The following is an 18,966-nucleotide window of genomic DNA, read 5'->3' as shown; positions in this document are numbered from 1 at the left end:
AAAAAAAATAATCGGATTTTGGATTTGGGTTCAGCTCTCAGTAGCTGCGGGACTCAGAAGGCTCAATGGGAGTATCTGAAAAGGTAGGAACGCCCCTGGTTGTCGAAAGGCCAAGGTCTTGGGCCAACACTTATGTCTCTCCACCTGCTTCAAGCCTTCAGAGACTCCAGCGGGAAAGGGTGATGCAAAAGGAATGCCCGCCCTCCAGCCCTTGGGACCCACCTGGTTCTGTTTCCTGAAGTGGTCGAGGGCATAGGCAGAGATGCTCTCCCGGGCCTACCCATTTCAGAGAAAGAGAAGGACAGTGACAGTCGGGGAGAGAAATGGAGAGTGTGACCAGAGACACAGAACCAGGTCTGATGTGAGGCTGCCTCTTTCACCTGCGTGGCTCCTACCCGCCTTCACTGCCCTTCACTTCCCTGAGGCGGCCTCTCCTCCGGGTGGCACCTGCATGAGGCAGAGGGCCCTTGTGACCTGTCTTGGCCTCTGCACCACAAGGCACCTCTCAGTTTGCCACCCGGGAGGTGGAGCAGTGAGCTGGGTAGGATCCAACCCCTGTGGCCACGCTGCCTGGGTTCCGATCTCACACCGCCACTTACTGAGCCACGTTGGGTGAGGTACCTACCCTTCCCTGCCTCCGTTTCCTCATCAGTAAAATAACAACAAAAAAAAATCGGTAAAATCAGTAAAATCTATTTTAATTACCGCCTCACAAATACAGGTGCTCTGTAAGCATAACATACCATTATTACTTTATATATACAATTGACTCTCTCCCCCACTAGACAGACAGCCAGGTAAGTCAGGGCCGGTTTTGCTCAGTGCTTGGCTGAATAGATGTTGATGGATGAATAGATACCAGCGATTTGAAAGTATTCTTAGAATTAAGAAAATGCATGATTCCAGATACATCTGTGGGGTGCCTTCTCTTTAAAAACTTTACAAAAATATTATTGAGTTCTAGACGACACGTTAAAAACAGCACACATTTGAAGTGGACAATTAGATAAGTTTTGACGTATGTAAACAGCCATGAAACCGTGACCACACCAACACAAGGAGCCCTTTAAAATCCTTCCCTCAAGTCCTCTCCCCTCCCCCACAACCTCTGATTTGCTTCCTGTGAGTAGGGATTAATTTGCATTAACTCGAGTTTTATATAAATGGACTTACGCCACGCACTCGCTTTTGTTTGCTTCCTTCACTCGGCATCATTACTTGGAGAGTCATTCATGTTATGTATATCAATGGACACACACTTTCTTTTCTTTGGAGTAAATATCTATTTGTGCAACGGCTGACCATATAGTAAGTGTAAGTTTAATTTGGTAACAGACTGCTTTCCAAAGCGGTTGGAACATTTTACATGCCCACCAGCGGTAGATGAGAGCTCCAGCTTTCCTAATCCTTGCTGATACTTCCTGTGATGAGTCTATTTAATTTTTCATTCTAATAGGTGCGAAGTGGTATTTCACTGTGACTTTTGTTTATGTTTGCCTATTGGCTGGTGTTGGGCATCTCTTCGTGTGTTTATTTGTCATCCATAGATCTTTGGTGAATTGTTCAAATCTTCGGCCAAGTTTTTATTGCGTTGTGTATTTTGACTGTTGAATGTCAGAGTTCTTTACATGGTTAAAAGACAGAGACATATTAGAAATATTAAGCGTTTATTTGAGTAAAAATCAATTCAAATCAGGCAGTGCCCAATCAGAACTGGCCAGAAGTGCTCCCCCAACAGGAGCTAGGGGAGAGACTTTTATAGAAAAGATGTGGAAGCCAAGCAAGGAAATTATTTGATTGACCGTAGCTTCAGTGTGCTGGACTTGGAAAAGCTCAACTGGTTGGTTGTCCTTAGGTTTTGATCTCTTATCCTTGAGGCGTTTACAGCCTTTGGCTTGGGTTTGCTTACCCAAACTCCCGGGGTATTAGAACCACCTCAGTCTCATGGCCTCCTTCTAAGAGGAGAATTTTGTTGAGAATTTAAGAGTTCCCCCTTTTGGTCATTCTCTCATACGTGAGCGATTGGCCCCAAATGTGGCATCAGTGCCACTCTCGGTCACCATCAGGATAAAGTTGTTCTTGTCTCACTGGGAAATTCATGGGTCATGATGTCAGGTGCACGGAAGAGCTGTTTTTGTTGACCTTCTGATTGTTCATTTGTTTCTCCAAGCACAGCGAGGCCATCTGATGTGGCTGCAAATGCACATGCAAGACCCTTGAGAGAACACAGCCCACCAGGGAGACTACAATGATGATTATCAGGCAGATAAAACCAAGGGACTGGATTATGTTCCCCTACCCAGGGCTCCTACGAACCAAACCAGTTGGTTATCAGACAAATCAAAGAATGTGCCTGAAGGGTCATCAGCCCAATTTAGCCAAGTAGGGAGGTTGTTAATTTCTTGCGTTCGCCACAAAACCAGAGTTATTGATCCAGGTATTGCCATGGCACAGACGCCTCCTTGTTTAGCCAAGAACTAATTCAAACCAATTCTATTATCGAAAGCCACCTTGGCGAGAAAGCCTAGGGACTTTTGTTGCACAGCTGTAGCCTTAACAGTAGAATTAGTGATAGCTGCCAGAGTTAAGGAATATTGTCTTCCCACGCATTAACAGAGAGTAAAGAGAGACAAGACATGAAAAGGCAAAGGGAATAATAGTTACATATCAGAGATGAGGATCTGGATCCATGATCCTGGTAGAACTACCCACCTCTCACGGTGTCATCTGCTTCCGGGGAGGAACCTCCTTAGTGTATTTTAATATTGGATCTTCAGTTGGTGGGAGTTCCAAGAGTCTAGAGGAGCCCCGTATAATTGGAAGATGGGGATTCAAGGTTCAAGACCCTGAAGTTGTATTACAATCACAGTAAGGAAGAGGACCAGGTATGGTCCCTCCCAACAAGGCTCCAGGGAAGCATTTGTTCTTAGTGATTGCAAATCAGAAAAATTGGAAAACATAAGAGACATAAGTTTGGAGAGTCATAGCCAGATATTGGAGGAAACTAGAAGAATTCCAGATCCGGACTGGTTTACAGGACGTTAGTACCCACGAGATTGTGTTATAGTTTCCTACTGAAACAAAATTTTTTTTTCTCTACAGTCATCTTCATTTCTACCAAAGATAATCACAGGAAGACTAATTTGTTTGCAAAATAATTCCAGTCGCGTTAAACTTGGCCTGATTATTTATGTAAGGGCAGCAAGAATAGTGATTGACCATATCAGCTCTGTAGAAGTCATCTTTGTTGGAATTTTTTCATAAATACATTGGATTTTTAAAAGCCTCTCATGGCTAAGAAGCCAAGCCAAGGCCTCAGCATCAAACTTTGTCTACAAGACCTATAGATTTGGTTGATTCCTCTCTGTTTTGAAGTCCCCCAAATACCCTGAGTTTCCTATGGCTGCCAAGCAGTGACCTTTCTTCCTCACCTTTCTTGGTAATGTTTGGAACCCTGTAAGCAAGATACCAGGTGGGTTCTTGAAAGAGCTTTATTGGTTCCATAAAGTCAACCTTAGTTTCTTAAAACTGTCTGGTCATATCTGGTTTTATGTATGTCATTCTCAAAGATGACATTTCAGTCAAAACCTTCGTATAATATAACCAAAGTATCCAATTGTGGCCTGTAGTTTAAGCAAAACAGATTCTTTTTTTTTTTTTTCCAACGTTTATTTATTTTTGGGACAGAGAGAGACAGAGCATGAACGGGGGAGGGGCAGAGAGAGAGGGAGACACAGAATCGGAAACAGGCTCCAGGCTCCGACCCATCAGCCCAGAGCCCGACGCGGGGCTCGAACTCACGGACCGTGAGATCGTGACCTGGCTGAAGTCGGACGCTTAACCGACTGCGCCACCCAGGCGCCCCTAGGCAAAACAGATTCTTACTAAACTTATGTAAATAACTACAATGCCCTGAGAATAAGAATATTCAGTAACTTTCTGAATTCTGGAGGGATTGGGTAAAGAGAAAAAATAAATGTCTCAATCCTGTTTATAAAAGTATACCTTGCCAAACTGCTGTAAAGCATAGATAGGTTAAAAAGAAAAGAGCAAAAGATTTTCTTACACCTGGAAAACCAAAATATTAAAGGACCGGCAATGTTTCAAAGAGTCATGGAAAATTATATTCATCCTTACCTGTTCTGTCAATCCATGTTATTAATTCTTATTCTACTTGAACCTAATTTTCCCTTTAAAAAGTTCTACAAATTCCGACCCAGGCCAATGGTACAGTCTCGAGATTTCAGAAACATGTATTCTAGAGTACTTATCAGAGTCCTTTCCACGGCTTTCTCTGAAGAAAAGCACTTTTGCAAAAGCCTCAAAGTAAAACATGGTTAGAAATTTGATGAGAGTTCATATTATAAGGAGATTTAGTTATTTCTATGACATTCGGTAATTTAAGATAATAATCAGAGTATTGACAAATTTCTATGAATTGTAAAAGCTTCCTGAAATACCTATATTAGTAACATACATCCATACACATGTAACTTAAGAAAGTTTATCGTCACTTATTTGACCATGCTTTCCAGGTAATTTAACATACAAAATAAACCTAGTTCATTTAATATCTCTCTTTTATAAGGTGAGAGACAAATCCTTTTAGATTTTCCAGGGACCGTCTAGATCTCCAAGCTAGTTTATGGCCAGAAAGACTCCATTTGGAATTTGGGGAAAGTTTTCAAACTGGAAAAATATTTGAACATTGATCAAATAGGGTGACAGATCATTATGAAATAATAATCTTTTGACCAAAGTGACAATAGATTTTAAAGGCAAATGCAGAAGGCGACATAGTTGTGGGGGGAAATTAGCTCTTTTAATATTGAGAAGACTGTGTTCTCGCAAGTAATTGAAGACCTGAGAAAGACAGCATTAAGCCCAGGAAATTATTCTGGTAAGATAAAACCCTTGCTTTTTAAGCAGACTACCAAAAAGGTAAAGAAAATCATTTCACAATCTCTTATCAAGACCAATAGTCCAAGAAAACTATGTCCTTTTAACAAGAGAAAACCACATTCTGATTTTGTATCAGGATACTCTTGGTATTAAGGCCTATTCTTTAAATAAATCCATTCTAATCTTAGCCAGCTTGATCACACATGAAATTCCTTTCCTAAGGGTCCTTTTCCACAAACCTGCTACAATTTTTTACATCTGTTGTCTTATATGTTTCCTTTTTCTCACTCTGGAACAACCAGTCACTCTACATTAGGACAAAATTACCCGTTTTCCTTGAACAACAAAAACAACAAAAATGCCCTTAGTACCTTTCTTTATCCAAAAAAGAGGACCACAATTTTCCTTATCTGCTTTTCATACACAGTTGTTTCCTTTCACCCTTATTATTTCTACAAGTTTTAATTACATATATTGACTAGAATTCTTAACCCTTAGAAACCTTCATTTCTAATCAAAACTAAGAAGTGAGTGTAGAGGCCACTTTTAGGCAACAGGCTTGAGCAATGGAAACCTGAGTAAGACCCCCTGGCTGATTACACACGGACTTATTTGGTGACCCACCTCAAAATACCCATAAGCCCTAGCTGACCAATGGGCTACTTACAGCCAGGCACAGTTACCAAAAAAGGAAATTCCATACATTCCCATACCTCCTCACCTTCCCCCTTTAAATATGGTCCCCACCCTCTGTCTTGTGGCAGACAGTCTCTGCTTTGCTGTCTTACCTGTCGTTCCCTTGCAGTTTATTCAGTAAACTTCTATCTCCTTTGCTCTGCCTATGGTGAATTCTTTCACCACCCACGCTGCCATCTTCCACCTGATCCATTCACCCCACATTTGGGGGCCTCCATCTGATTGGGGGAGACACCACAATAAGCAATAACAGACCGTCAAACTGGCTGTCCGTGCATTGGAAAATTTATAAATACATTTCATAATTTCTAGAAGTCTATTCTACCTTAGAGTAAATTTTTCAACTTGGTATAAGTTTACAAATAAATGCCAATATGTTAAGTTCTTCTAAGAAGAAGCCGGAAGTAGATAAATCTATGTCCAGAAATTAACATTTAAGAATTTTATCTTATTTGGAAATGCTCTAGACAATCCATAAATACCTTCATTTAATTAACTTACTATAACATTAAGGTTTCAAGTTACCAAAAAGACTTCGGAAACTATTTTTAAGTAGATATACCATTAAATTATTATTGAAATGTTCACTTATAAATTTTTATCTTACTTACGTCTATTTGATTTACTTGCTCTTAACAAATTATGTTTAGCTGACTCACGAAAATCTCACAAAATATTAAACAGCTAACCATCATCAAGTTATTTTTCTTGATGGAAAAATTTGTAACAAGGATAACATGAGCATATTTTACTTTATTTTTTTTTAAGAGAAAGATAGCACAAGTAAGATGGGGGGGAGAGAGAGAGAGAGAAAGAGAGAGAGAGAGAATCTCCAGCAGACTCCATGCTCAGTGAGGGGCCTGACATGGGCTCTCCATCCCATGGTCCTGGGGTCATGACCCGAGCCAAAATCCAGGGTCAGATGCTCAACCAACTGAGCCACTGAGGCACCCCACGTTTATTTGACTTTTAAGAAACTCAGGTAGATTAAGGTCACATTACTGATGTGCTGTTTTTAATCTTAATAACTCTGAAGACATGCATATTCTGATTAAAGCAGCAAATTTAAGTTAGGTTTTATTTACTGAAGATTATCCCAGATCGTGTGAACTTGAAAAACATTTGGGTTAGTTCCTACATTTCTGAGGAAATATTTAATGTATATAATCGCTTATTTTTCTTTAAGCCAATTAAATAGAGATCTTTTACAAATTTTGGTATTGCCATCCAAAGGGAAAAAAAATCACTCATCTATAACATATACATAACATACATATACAGACATAACTAAACAGTCAGATACAAACAAAGATCTTGTAGCTTTCATTTTAAAATTTTAGTCATGAGACAGGTAAGATCATGCAAATCTTGCTAGTTTATAAAAGAACAGCTGAATCCAAATTGGTTTCTGGCAGGTGGGGTAAGTTAAGTTTTCCTGCTCAGAGGGCATAAGTTTTTACTAATATTTGCAGAGAAGACTTTTAACATTTCCATTCATTCACCTAGTTTCCAAATAGCCTGTTGTCCTTGTTGTTCTGATAAGAATTACCTCCCTAAAGTTTGCATTTATAAGAGGTGGCTTTTGGTTCCTGGAGAAACCCCGGTAGAACATTTCCATCTCAAAGGCAGAGAAAAAGTGTAAGTTTCTCCAAGAAGGACTTCTGTTTCCAAAGTCCAGATCTCTTACAATCTGCAAGCCTTCGGAGATGAATAGGAGAGGTTGGGGGATTAATAAAAAGGATAGGTGAGCTTGAATTGCTCCTAGAGCCACATTTCTGTTCTTGTAAGGACTTGATTTGTAAGACAAGTGATTTTTAATTCTTCAAAGGTATCAGTTGCAACCTGAATGATCTCAAAGGATGGACCTACCCATCCAGCTACAGTGTTTTCAATTTGCTTATTAGGGAGAAGATTTCCAATTAAGATGGAAATCGGAAGATTCCTATGTTCTCGTTCAGAGTTGTGTGTCTTTGGAATGTTTTACTAAATCCTTCCATAATGGCAGAATGTTTTCTTTTCCCGTGGGCATATAGTTTCATTTTAGCTCAAAGGAAAAGGCCTAAAAACATTTCTATCAGACTTTTAATATAAGCTTCCAATTTGGTCACCTTTTGACCACGGAACTCATTCTTTTTTTTAGTCCTTTAAAATATCTTATTATCACATTTTAGCTTGGACAAACAATAAATATTCCCGGCAGTATTGAACTCCCTTTTCACTTCCTTTTTCTTTTAAACCAACGGTATACCAACCAAAACCAATAAGCCTTTTATGGCTTACCCATAGACTTTCCCCAAAGAGGGTACAAATATGTAGTCTTCCCAGGATTCAGAACCACTGGAATCTGGACTTAAGTCCTTAAGTCTCAAGTCCCATGAGAGGTGTCAACAGTCCATAGGACACTGGCCACAAATGGAGTATGTGCATGACAGGCAGAAAGCCCAGCTAAGTTCTCAGAACTACATAAGGAAGTGATAGCTGTTCCTGGAAGAGAAAGGATCAATAACCGATGAGTACCCCAAACCCAAATCCGTAAGAGTCTGAATTTGAAAAGTAAGGGACAGCATGAAATGTCATCTTTCTTTTCTCAAACCAGGCACTACAGGCAAAGATCCAAGAGAGCTGACTTTGGTAAGGATATTCACCCTTTCCCGGCTTCTGCCAGTTTTCCCAGGATCTTATCTGCAGGCTCCAGCGTTGAGTGTGGTGTCTCAGCATGTCCCAACCTAGTCACCAGAAACTACAGAGGAAGAAAAGTCATTTTCTCTCTACCCTTTACAGTGTGTTCTAGGCTGAGACCTCTTTTTCTCTAGGGCATCTAGTAAATGGATATGCTTATTCAGGTTAAAAGTTTCCCACTGTGACCACTGTAATTTAAAATTATCTTTGATAGGGACGTCTGGCTGGCTCAGTCAGCTAAGTGTCCCACTCTTGATTTCAGTTCAGGTCATGATCTCAGTTTGTGAGTTTCAGCCCTGCATCAGGCTCTGTGCTGACAGTGCAGAGCCTGCTTGGGATTTTCCCTCTCCCTCTCTCTCTGCCCCCTGCCTCCCCCTTCTCTCTCTCTCAAAAAGAAAAATAAACTTAAAAAAATTAAATTATCTTTGTAAAGTTAACCCACTTGTTCAGACTAACACAGGTCTGGGCCCATAATTTGTATACATACAGTTAGCCAGAGTCCAACAGGGAAGATTCCCAGACTCTTTGGACTCAGAGGAACTGAGTTTTCTCTGTCTCTGACTCTCTCCTCCCCCCACCCCTATCCCTCCCTCTGTCCTCTTTTTTCCTAAAACAAAATTTGAGTAACCTGAGATCTCACACTGGACCCTATCCATGTTAAGTCAAACCCAGTCTGACGCCAGATCTATTCCAGAAAAAGAAATGCTCGTACAAAGTCTAAGAGCTTCTAACACAAAAGCTGTTGAGCTTGAATATCTAAGACGGACTTGACATGATCTCCAGAGACAGTTAGAAAGCAATAAGCCTACAGACTCAGTGGGTACCTTATGACTGTTCATTACTTGTTGCTCCTGGGGGCCATCAGGAGTCTCCATTTGTGACACCAGTTCATTACGAGATAAAGTGAGGTATATTAAAAATTCTAAGAGTTTATTTGAACAAAAATTCATTCCAGTTGGTCAGCACGAAACCAGAAGCCGTTAGGAACACTCTACCAACAGGAGTCAGGGGAAAGACCTGTACAGAGAAAGGACAGAAGCAATATTATTTGGTTGGCTGTAGTTTAAGCGTTTGCCTTATTAGGAAAAGGCTAGTAGGTTCTTTGTGGTTGATTGCCATTAGGCTTTGATTTCTTAACCTAGAAGCACTACCAGGCTTAAATTTTGGTTTGCTAACATCAGCTTCCAAGGCATTAGAGCAACCTCAGTCTACGGCCTCCTGTTTAATTAATTTAACAATGTATCCGCTTACAGGTTCTTTATTAGATATGTGTTTTGCAAATACTTTCTACCAGTCTATGGCTTGTCTTTTCACAGTATTATGAATGAGTCCACGTGTTTTATTTTGGTAAAATTTAGTTTTGTAATGTATCATGCTTTCAGTTATATATTTAAGAAATTTTTTGCTAACCCCAAGGTCACAAAGCTTTCCCCTTAAGTTTTCATAGGGAAGTTTATGATTTTAGGTTTTACATTTAAGTCTCCATTTTATTCGGAAGGATTTCTGTTGGTATACGCTCAACTTCACTAGTTTTGAACTCTCATTGTCTCTGCCATGTCAAGCTACAATAGTGTAATGTGAGGGTAAAATAACAATAATTTCAGGAATGTAAGGAATCAAACATTTTGCTTCCCATGCATATCTGCATTTAGTATGCTTTCATAGGAAATGGAATCTTGGGAAAAGGAGCCAACAGAAAGAAAAAGTAACAGGAAGTCCTAAATTAGGCTTTCGTCAAAGGACCGAGCCAACAAATAGATCAAAGCAAGAGGCATGAGGGAGAAGGGAAATTTCACAGAGAGAAGGGGCCTGGAGGGGGAGGAAAGCTAGTAGATTATTGGATGTCTTTGATTATTTGAAAAAAAATTATGGTTATGCATTTGACAAGTTTTTAATTCCAAAGAGGAAAAATTAGTTTAAAAAAACACATAAAAATAAGTAAATTTTAAAATTGCACGACAGTCAACTCCAGGAAAAACAAAAAGTTGTACGAGAAAAGAAGTCCAGTGACACTATGCTATATGTTCTGGCAACAACAACAACAAAAAGATTTACTTACTCATAATAATATAAAAACCGCCAGATAACCAAAAATGTACTATAACTCAATCAGGAGAATGAGTAGGTTGTAGACAAGGAGTTGTAGGCAAGCTAAATCCTCAAACACCACTAGAGAACATTGAGATATATTGTCTAAAATTAAAGCGTCAACAATATAGGCATATTTCTCCGAAATATGGAATACCTGGAGTTGACATTGGAAGAATCTGAGATGACTGTTTCTAGTGTGTAGGATGGCAGGGAGGGGACGCCTCGTAGGAGGATGAAGCTGAGGCTCTCTCTCAGAGAGTGGCGAAAAAAACAGGAAGTATTTTATTTTTAAAATTATGTACATATGTTATTTCGATGGTTTTCAAAAATTGATTTTTTTTAGAAGAATGGTTCCTCCAAATGTTTACTTTTCAACCTCTTGTCAGTGAGTCCCCTGAATACAGCCTTTGGCTAAAGAAAACCAGCAGGGCAATATGGCCACCCAGGGAGAAGCACTTCAGCAGTATCTGCTTTTTCCTTTGTCTTGTAGGAGCTTCTCTCACATTCCATTTCCTCTTAGCCCTCTCTGACTTCTGTTCCCATCTTTGCAATCTTCTCCATCCTAGAAGAGTCCCTGAGAGGTCACTGTGCTCTAAAATTGGAATGAACTATCGCTTTCAAAGGGAAAGTCATGCTTTTGACGGGATTCCCTGCACGAGTGGAGAGAGTGGAAGCTGTGGATTATACTCAAAAGGGGGCCACATTTTGCCCTAAGTGCTGTCCCCCTCGGTATGAGACTCTCCTGCCAGCAGAGGCAATTCTCCTAGGGCTGCTGTGTGCTGGTGACGTAGCTGTGGTCTCCCTCGGCTGGGCTGCTCTGTTCAGGGGAGGGGATGTTGTTGGGAAAAACAACGCGGCTCAGACAATGCAGCAGCTGCCTTGACTAAGAATAGAATCCCGTGTTCGATTTGAATTAGCCATTTGAAACAAGAGCAAAACAGTCCTGAAAGTAGTACCATCTGTTTTCCTTTAAGGCTGGGTCATAAATAACAAGATGAAAATATATTTCCTGTTCTGGATTTGTGACCTGAGCTGCCTTCTGCTATGTTGTCACTGGCCACTTTTGCCGTAAACGCACATGACATTAATTGGGCAGCTGTTGGCTGGACGGCGGTTAGAATTTGTTGTTGTTTTGTTTGTAATCTCTAGATCTAGGAAGAACTCCTTTATTTCACCCCTCACTTGTTAAACAAGGAAATAGAAATTTCTGTGTATATTTTTTAAAAAGCAATTCACACGCCCAATAGCCAAGGGATCAAACAGTGCGAAACTATTGCTGCAAATTCCTGCACGGTAGAAGGCTATCTTCCAGGTCAAGGTCAAAGTGAATGAGGGAAAGAAGACAGGGAGTTCATCCAGCATGTATTGCTCACCAGGTGCAGGCCTGCTAATCCCAATAAGGATGGAGAGAGAGGAGCAGAGAGGGGCAGAGAGAAAGGGGATGGGAAGTGGGGAGGAGGGGGAGAATTCCACAAAAACAATCATTGTTCTTTCCATGAAGATCACGAGACGAGACAGTCCTCGAGTCCTGCTTCGCTGGGATTTCCAGCAATTGTAAATTGTGATTTATCGGCACTTTCTCTCGTTCTCTTTTCAATTCTCATTCACACTGAAAAAACTCGGATTTTGTTCCTTTGATAACTCAATGGGCCATGAAGGCTGGTAGGCCATCCCATTTGTGTGCTCTGCTTGGTCTGTTGCCGACATTGTCCAGGAGGCATTTCAAATGACAGATCTGCAAACATGAAATGTACCATAAAGGGTGTGTGGCCTCTGGAAGTTTAGATAGGCTGGCCAGAAACTGTGTACCTAACTGTGAATGTTTCCACCTGTTGTTTTTGGTTTTTTTTTTTATTCCCAATGATTTTGTTAAAAAAGAGAGAGAGAGAGAGAGAGAGAGAGAGAGGCGGGGGTGCTTAGAGAAGTAGAAATGTTCTAAGATACATCCATGAGTTAATGAAGGTGTTGCCTTGGAGATGTGGTATAAATGCTGGGTGCCTATGATAAAATCAGACACTTGGCAGTGGTAGAACCCAAGCCCATCAGTCAACACACAATCATCAGCTTAAAAAATCATAATATAAAGACAAAGTTGAGGGGCACCTAGGTGGCTCAGTCAGTTGAGCATCCGGCTCTTGACTTCAGCTTAGGCCATGATCCCAGTGTCACGGGATCAAGCCCCAAGTGACTCCACGCTGAGCATGTAGCCTGCTTGAATTCTCGAGCTCTCTCCCTCAGCCCCTCTCCCCTACTCATGCGCGCACGCTCTCTCTCTCTCCAATTTAAAAAAACGAAATAAATAAAAACAAGGTTGAGAAGAACCTGGTCCTCTCAGGCTCGGATTAACTCAAAAACCTGACAGGCTTTCCTCCTGCAGTCCTAGCCCATCCACAACATTCTGGACCATCAGTCTGATTAATCTTCCTTAAGAAAAACAATACTTCGGGGAGCCTGGGTGGCTCAGTCGGTTGAGCGTCCGACTTCGGCTCAGGTCATGATCTCGAAGTCCGTGAGTTTGAGCCCCGCATCAGGCTCTGAGCTGAGCCTGTTTCAGATTCTGTGTCTCCCTCTCTCTCTGCCCCTCCCCCGGTTCATACTCTATCTCTCTCAAAAATAAATAAACATTAAAAATTTTAAAAAAAGAAAAAAAGAAAAACAATACTTCTAAAACCAAAACAAACCTTCCATTCCTTCCCCAATTCTCCAATACAGTTCTCTCCCCAGTGTGTCCCCAGTCTGCCCCTTAAGCACGGTCTCTGGTGGCTCATCACACTCCTGTCTCTCCTCCTTCCATGCCCTTTGCCCCATCTCCATCCGCTACTTGGCCATCCATCCTTCCAGATACAGTCTCCCTTCACATCTCCCAGAGTTTGCTCCACTACCCCAGCCCATGGGAGCTCCTTGAAAGAACAGAAGGATGAATATGTTGGGGACACTGCATACTGAATCTTCTGTTTGGAGAGTTATTATGTAATTGTCATGAAATGGCCCTGAGAAGTCACACAGTGAGGAAGCCTGTTTAACCTTTTTTAGCCAGTGGTGCCTAAACAAATTTGACTTCAGGACCCTTTTAATCGTAAAATATTAGGAGTTTTTAGAAACCATTCAGGAAAGCAACCTCAAACTCCAAACTCCACCTTTTTCAGAAAAATCACCTCTGGACACTCTCTTCCCTTTCTCTCGCCTCTGGCAACTGAATGCCTAGTTATTGTTTGCACCTCTGGTTTGATGTCCTTGTCATGGCTGGTTACTCTTCTGAGGTATATAAGGATGTATGTCAAATGATAATAATCATAATGGATATTATTTAATAAGAATCACTACCTTCCAAGAATGGTACCAGAGGCTTTGTAGATATTACTTCAGTGGATTTACTTCTAACAACCTTGGGAGGTAGGTGTTATTATCGCCATTTTCCCTGTAAAGAAATCAAACAAACGATCATCAAAACATCATCAATCTCAGAAACATCAAAGCCTGGAGAACACAGCTAGCAAGTCGGGAACCTGTGCTTCAGGTCTGGGTCTGTATACAGTGCAGATACCAAACTCTCTTCTAGTATTCCGTATCTTCAACTAGACTGGCCACTCCTTGAGAATCAGAGACTGGCCAGCCTTTTTCAGTGGCTGGCACATGGCAAATGCTTGGCATCTACATTAATTGGGTATGCTGAAGCGTTTCCAACACAAGCAATAAAATAATGGACTTTCGGGGCGCCTGGGTGGCTCAGTCGGTTGAGCGGCCGACTTGGGCTCAGGTCGTGATCTCGCGGTCCGTGAGTTGGAGCCCCGCGTCGGGTTCTGTGCTGACGGCTCAGAGCCTGGAGCCTGTTTCAGATTCTGTGTCTCCCTCTCTCTGACCCTCCCCCGTCCATGCTCTGTCTCTCTCTGTCTCAAAAATAAATAAATGTTAAAAAAATTTTTTTTTAAATAATGGACTTTCAACAGATTCATGAGCCTTGTAGAATTAATATATATTACTCTATTTCCCTCTCTACCCCTTCTTACAATTCTTTAAAAATTTTATTGAAAAAAACTCTAGGGGGTGCCTGGGGGGCTCAGTCAGTTGAGTGTCCGACTCTTGGTTTCAGCTCAGGTCATGATCTCACAGTTTGTGTGATCAAGTCCCACGACAGGCTCCACGCTGACAGCATGGAGCCTGCTTGAGGTTGTCTCTCTCCTTCTTTCTCTGCCCCTCCCCCACTCATGCTCTCTCAAAATCAATAAATAAATTTCAAAGAATCTATATCTTTATTTTAATTCTTCATCTGAAACAAAGTTCCTAATTCTTCAAAATGTTTGAACCCATTACCACTCATTAGTATAGTTAATAAAGGATAGACATTTTTAGTAAGGGTTGAGGTAGAGGTGGGTGCCCCACAATCTGGGGGATGCTCAATACGCTCCATGCAGACAGGGAATTGATCATTGATAGCCCCCCTGCTCCCTAAGAAGCAGTTGAGTGAGAGTTCAGAGTGGTCCAGAAGAGTGACTAGCCAGATTCCAGCACTGGACTGCCTGGGTTGAAATCCCAGCCCTGTCTCTTACAAACTGTTAGACCTTCTATAACTTCCCATGCCTCTCTTGGCCCCATATGTGAAATGGGGATAAAAATGCTGCCTACCCCATAGCATTGGTGTGAGTGGTAAATAAGATAATACATGTCACATACTCCCAAAGAATGTTTGGCATGTAGAGAGCATTCAACAGTTGTTAGATGTTTTAATTCTATCCATGTGCGTAATGGAGCTCTTGGTTGATCATCCCCTTGACTATTTTTATATCATCATCGTGATAATAATAATAGAAGCTAAATGATATTGAATGTTTACCACATGCTAGACGCATTCTTAGTGCTTTCTAGATATTATCTCACTCAGTCCTCCTCACAACCTTTAGATAATTACTGTCTTTATTCTCATTTTACAGATAGGGAAACTGAAATCCAAGGCAGTTAAGTAATGTGCCCAAGTTGCGTTTCATAAAATGGTGTAGATTTAAACCAAGCTCTTCCTGTGTGCTAAGCCCATGTTGCGCCTCACTATTTTGTACGCCACCTATACATACATATGGTTCTCAATTATAACAATGCTATTGTGATCCTGCCTTCACTCTTGCCATTCCCGGCCTGCTAAGCCCACCCTACAGAGCCCCCACCCATCCAGATCGTACTCCCCAGTGGGCTTCCTTCATGTCCACTCCCCTTGGGCACCTTCCCAGACACCTGTCTCTCGTCTCTGAGCCACACTCAGCACTCATGAACTGAAATACACCATCAGGCTCTTCACTGGTTTTGCATCGCCCCAGTTGCACATTACAACCAAGACAGAAAAATATATGTCACACAATCCTTAAAGGAACAAATATTCATGAATTGATGAGCTCATTAGTTAATACAATACATTGGGCTTCAGCTTCCATTTGGATTTAAGAGAATGTTGTCAGTGATAGAATTTAGAAGAAACATTCTTTCTGATCACTCCCGGGGAGACCGATATAATAAACCACAAATCATCATGCCGGTGGTGAATCTTTACCACATGAGCACAGTAATTCCTCTGTGTTGGATTTATCTACGTGATTTGTTATCAAGTATTCTAGAAAAAGACATGTGTCCTTCATATTTGCCTTTTGTCCAGTTTAGTTTCATTTCGATATATATACTAGGTCCTATATCATTGGTAAGGGAAAAAGGACAAAGTTATATGCAATAGTTATTTTTAAAAAAGAAATAAAGAAAAGAAAAAATGGGAGTATGGGAGTTAAGGAAACGACTTCAAAGTTAATTTACCAAAATCCAACCACATCCTTGACCTACGCAGACCCCAATAAGGTATTAATTACAAAAGGATTAACACTTCTGTCCATTGTAACAATGGAGTCCTCTGTCAATGGGAGATGATAACAATATTTGCATTCATCCATTAGCTGGGATTCACAGATTATGAGAAAGGTCCTAACACTCTTCCTAAATGAAGTTAAGCAACCCCAATGAAAGGAAAGAGCTCCTTTCATAGTCAAAAAGGACTTGGACAATTTTGAAAAATCCCAGCAACACCTTACGCAGTGCTCTGCCCAAGGCTCTGCCCAAAGCATTATGAATGTGTTGACTGGCAGTATTTATCCTACTTGCATCCAACTGGCTACACTGTCAGCAACTGATTCCAAGGATATTGGACAAGAGACTATTTCCTTGTTCTGCCGCACTAGGTACTCAGCCTTCCCCTTTTCTTCTGCCCACTCGCATGACTGTCAAATTTCAGAGCGGATGCCATGACTCAGTGAGAGAATATAAATACCATTTCTTCCCTCAATGAATCAACATGGTACAGCCATGCTGGAAAAGCGAACACCATTACTACAGTACATTTTACTTATAAACGTCTGAGTTATTGTTTCTTAACTGAATTCTGACACCAACTCTACCGCCTACCCCTTGCGATAAGATTTTGTACTTTTTGTTGGAATGACGTGACTCTTTTAAAAATGTAGCAAAGGCAAGGATACTTGGTCCGGGGAAAGACAAAAGGGATTTGTGAATAGTATACACACCCTCAGAGGAATTTTTCTTGCTCTTTCAAGTTTGTCTTCCCCTCTAGGTCAAGTCAGTAACGCTGCCAAAGTCTTTATGGGCATAAGGAAGCCTTTCACATGCTTATAACCTTGAAAGATGAATGGAAAACCATCTAAGACCTTTCCTTACATGTTCGTTTTTCCTCCATGCAACGGACGTCTGGTTGGAAATAAAGCAGAGCTGACAAAAGTGCGAAATTCCGCCACACGTCCGCCACGATTTCAACCAGGCATGTCTTCTTCACACACCCTGAGGTCGGCGCTCTCTGGCAACAGAAAGGGATGTGGCAGCATCGTCTCACAACTTGGTGTGGTAGGCAGAGTTCTAAGCTGGCCCCCTTGGTCTTCATCCCCTTGCGCGACACCCATGGTTATGTTGTGTTACATGGAGAAAGAGACTGTGCAGATGTAATTAAGGTTACTAATCAGCTGACCTTGAATTCCTCAAAAGGGAGATTGTGTGGGAAAGCCTCAGCTAATCAAATGAGACCTTTAAACACTGTGTTTCTCCAGCTGGCGGCGGTAGAAGAAGACAGATCAGGAGAAGGGGAGGCATTCAACAAGAGGGTATCTCTTCGTTGCTGACATGGCAGGAACCGTGGAGCAAAGACCTGAGGGTGTCCTGTAGGGGTGGGGAGTGGGCCCCGCCAGCAGCCGGCAAGAAAACAAGGACTTCACTCCTGCAGCCACAGGAGCCTGGATTCCGCCAATAATCTGAATGAGCTTGGAAGCACTCTTTCCAGAACCTCTAGCTTAAGCCCACTGACCCTCTGATTTTCGTGTTATGAGAACCTAAACAGAGAACCCAGTTGTACCTGACCCACAGAACTATGAGATGCTAAATGGGTGGTGTTCAACATTCTTTAATCTATGGTGATTTATAACAAAGCAATAGAAAATGAACACACGTGGGGCACCTGGGGGCTCAGTCGGTTAAGCATCCGACTTCGGCTCAGACCAGGATCTCACGCTCTGTGGGTTCGAGCCCCGCATCAGTCTCTGTGCTGACCGCTCAGAGTCTGGAGCCTGCTTTGGAATCTGTGTCTCCCTCTTTGCCCCTCCTCTGCTCACGCACGCACTCTCTCTCTCTCTCAAAAATAAATAAATATGAAAGGAAAAAAGAAGAAGAAAAAGAAAAAGAACACACTTGGTATTCACTGAGATTGGGTCCCCAAGCTTTCTCCGTTGTTCTTCAGCTCCAAGTCTCCTTTCCAAACAAAATGTATTTATTGGTTCCTAAACATACCTTTTGCTTTCTCCCACTCAGCCTTTACACACATTAATTTGCCGTGCTGGAAGGCCCCTTTTCTGTTTAGCCAAGGCCTTTGAGACCAACTCCTAGCTTATCACCTGCAGGAAAGGAGCCTGACACAATTTTCTCTCCAAAATCAAATAATCTTCACCTGTATAATTCAATTGACATTCAATCGTGCCCTGCTTTGTGGCACCTTTTCTTACGTGCTCCATATTTTTATTTTATTACTACTTATTTTCTTGTTAATTAGATAGTAAGGCTCTTGAAAGCAAGCGCTCCTAATTTTCATGCCCCACTCTACTAATGCAACCCTCGCACATCATAGGCACCCAATAAATACTTGTTCGTTTGTTTTGTTCTAAAGTATCTCTCTTCAATCTTAATGAGATTAAATGACACCAGAAGTCCCAAGAAAACCTCATTAGCCAAGCAATGGGGATCTCAGCAGTGACCTGCCCCACATTCTGGTTGGCCTTTCACTACCGTGAACCCTAAACACACTTAAGCTGTCAAAATTAAAAACGTAACTGCAAAAACAAGATAATCGCAGAAAGTAATTTTTGCCAATTGATTTGTGTGACTTTCAATGACATTGTAAGCTTCCAACTATTCCCTGAGCTGCCAATTTGCATAGAAAGGGATGCTTTCTCTACGGACCATATTTACCACGAATACACTATCCGCACGAATGTGCAAGAGGGAGAAAGGCCGGCAGAAAATATAAAGAGGGTTGAAGTGAATGTTGTTAACAATTAAGAATGATCAACATAG

At 41.5% G+C, this 18,966-nt stretch overlaps 1 long non-coding RNA gene across 1 annotated transcript in view; it reads right to left on the bottom strand.

Moving 5' to 3' along the window:
* Positions 1-673: 673 nt before the first annotated feature.
* LOC121013268 (uncharacterized) overlaps positions 674-18,966 on the bottom strand; it is a 113,659-nt gene continuing 95,366 nt past the window's right edge. The window contains exons 4-5 of the long non-coding RNA XR_005782607.1: positions 5,691-5,816; positions 674-2,193 (exon numbers count right to left, since the gene is read on the bottom strand). This is a non-coding gene — a long non-coding RNA (uncharacterized LOC121013268). The remainder of the gene's footprint in view (positions 2,194-5,690; positions 5,817-18,966) is intronic.

The sequence above is a fragment of the Herpailurus yagouaroundi genome, unplaced genomic scaffold (assembly GCF_014898765.1).
Source record: "Herpailurus yagouaroundi ecotype Mexico unplaced genomic scaffold, PumYag 198, whole genome shotgun sequence".
NCBI lineage: Eukaryota > Metazoa > Chordata > Mammalia > Carnivora > Felidae > Herpailurus > Herpailurus yagouaroundi.
Note: the sequence above shows the minus strand (reverse complement) of the source record. Positions and strands in the feature narration are given on the sequence as shown.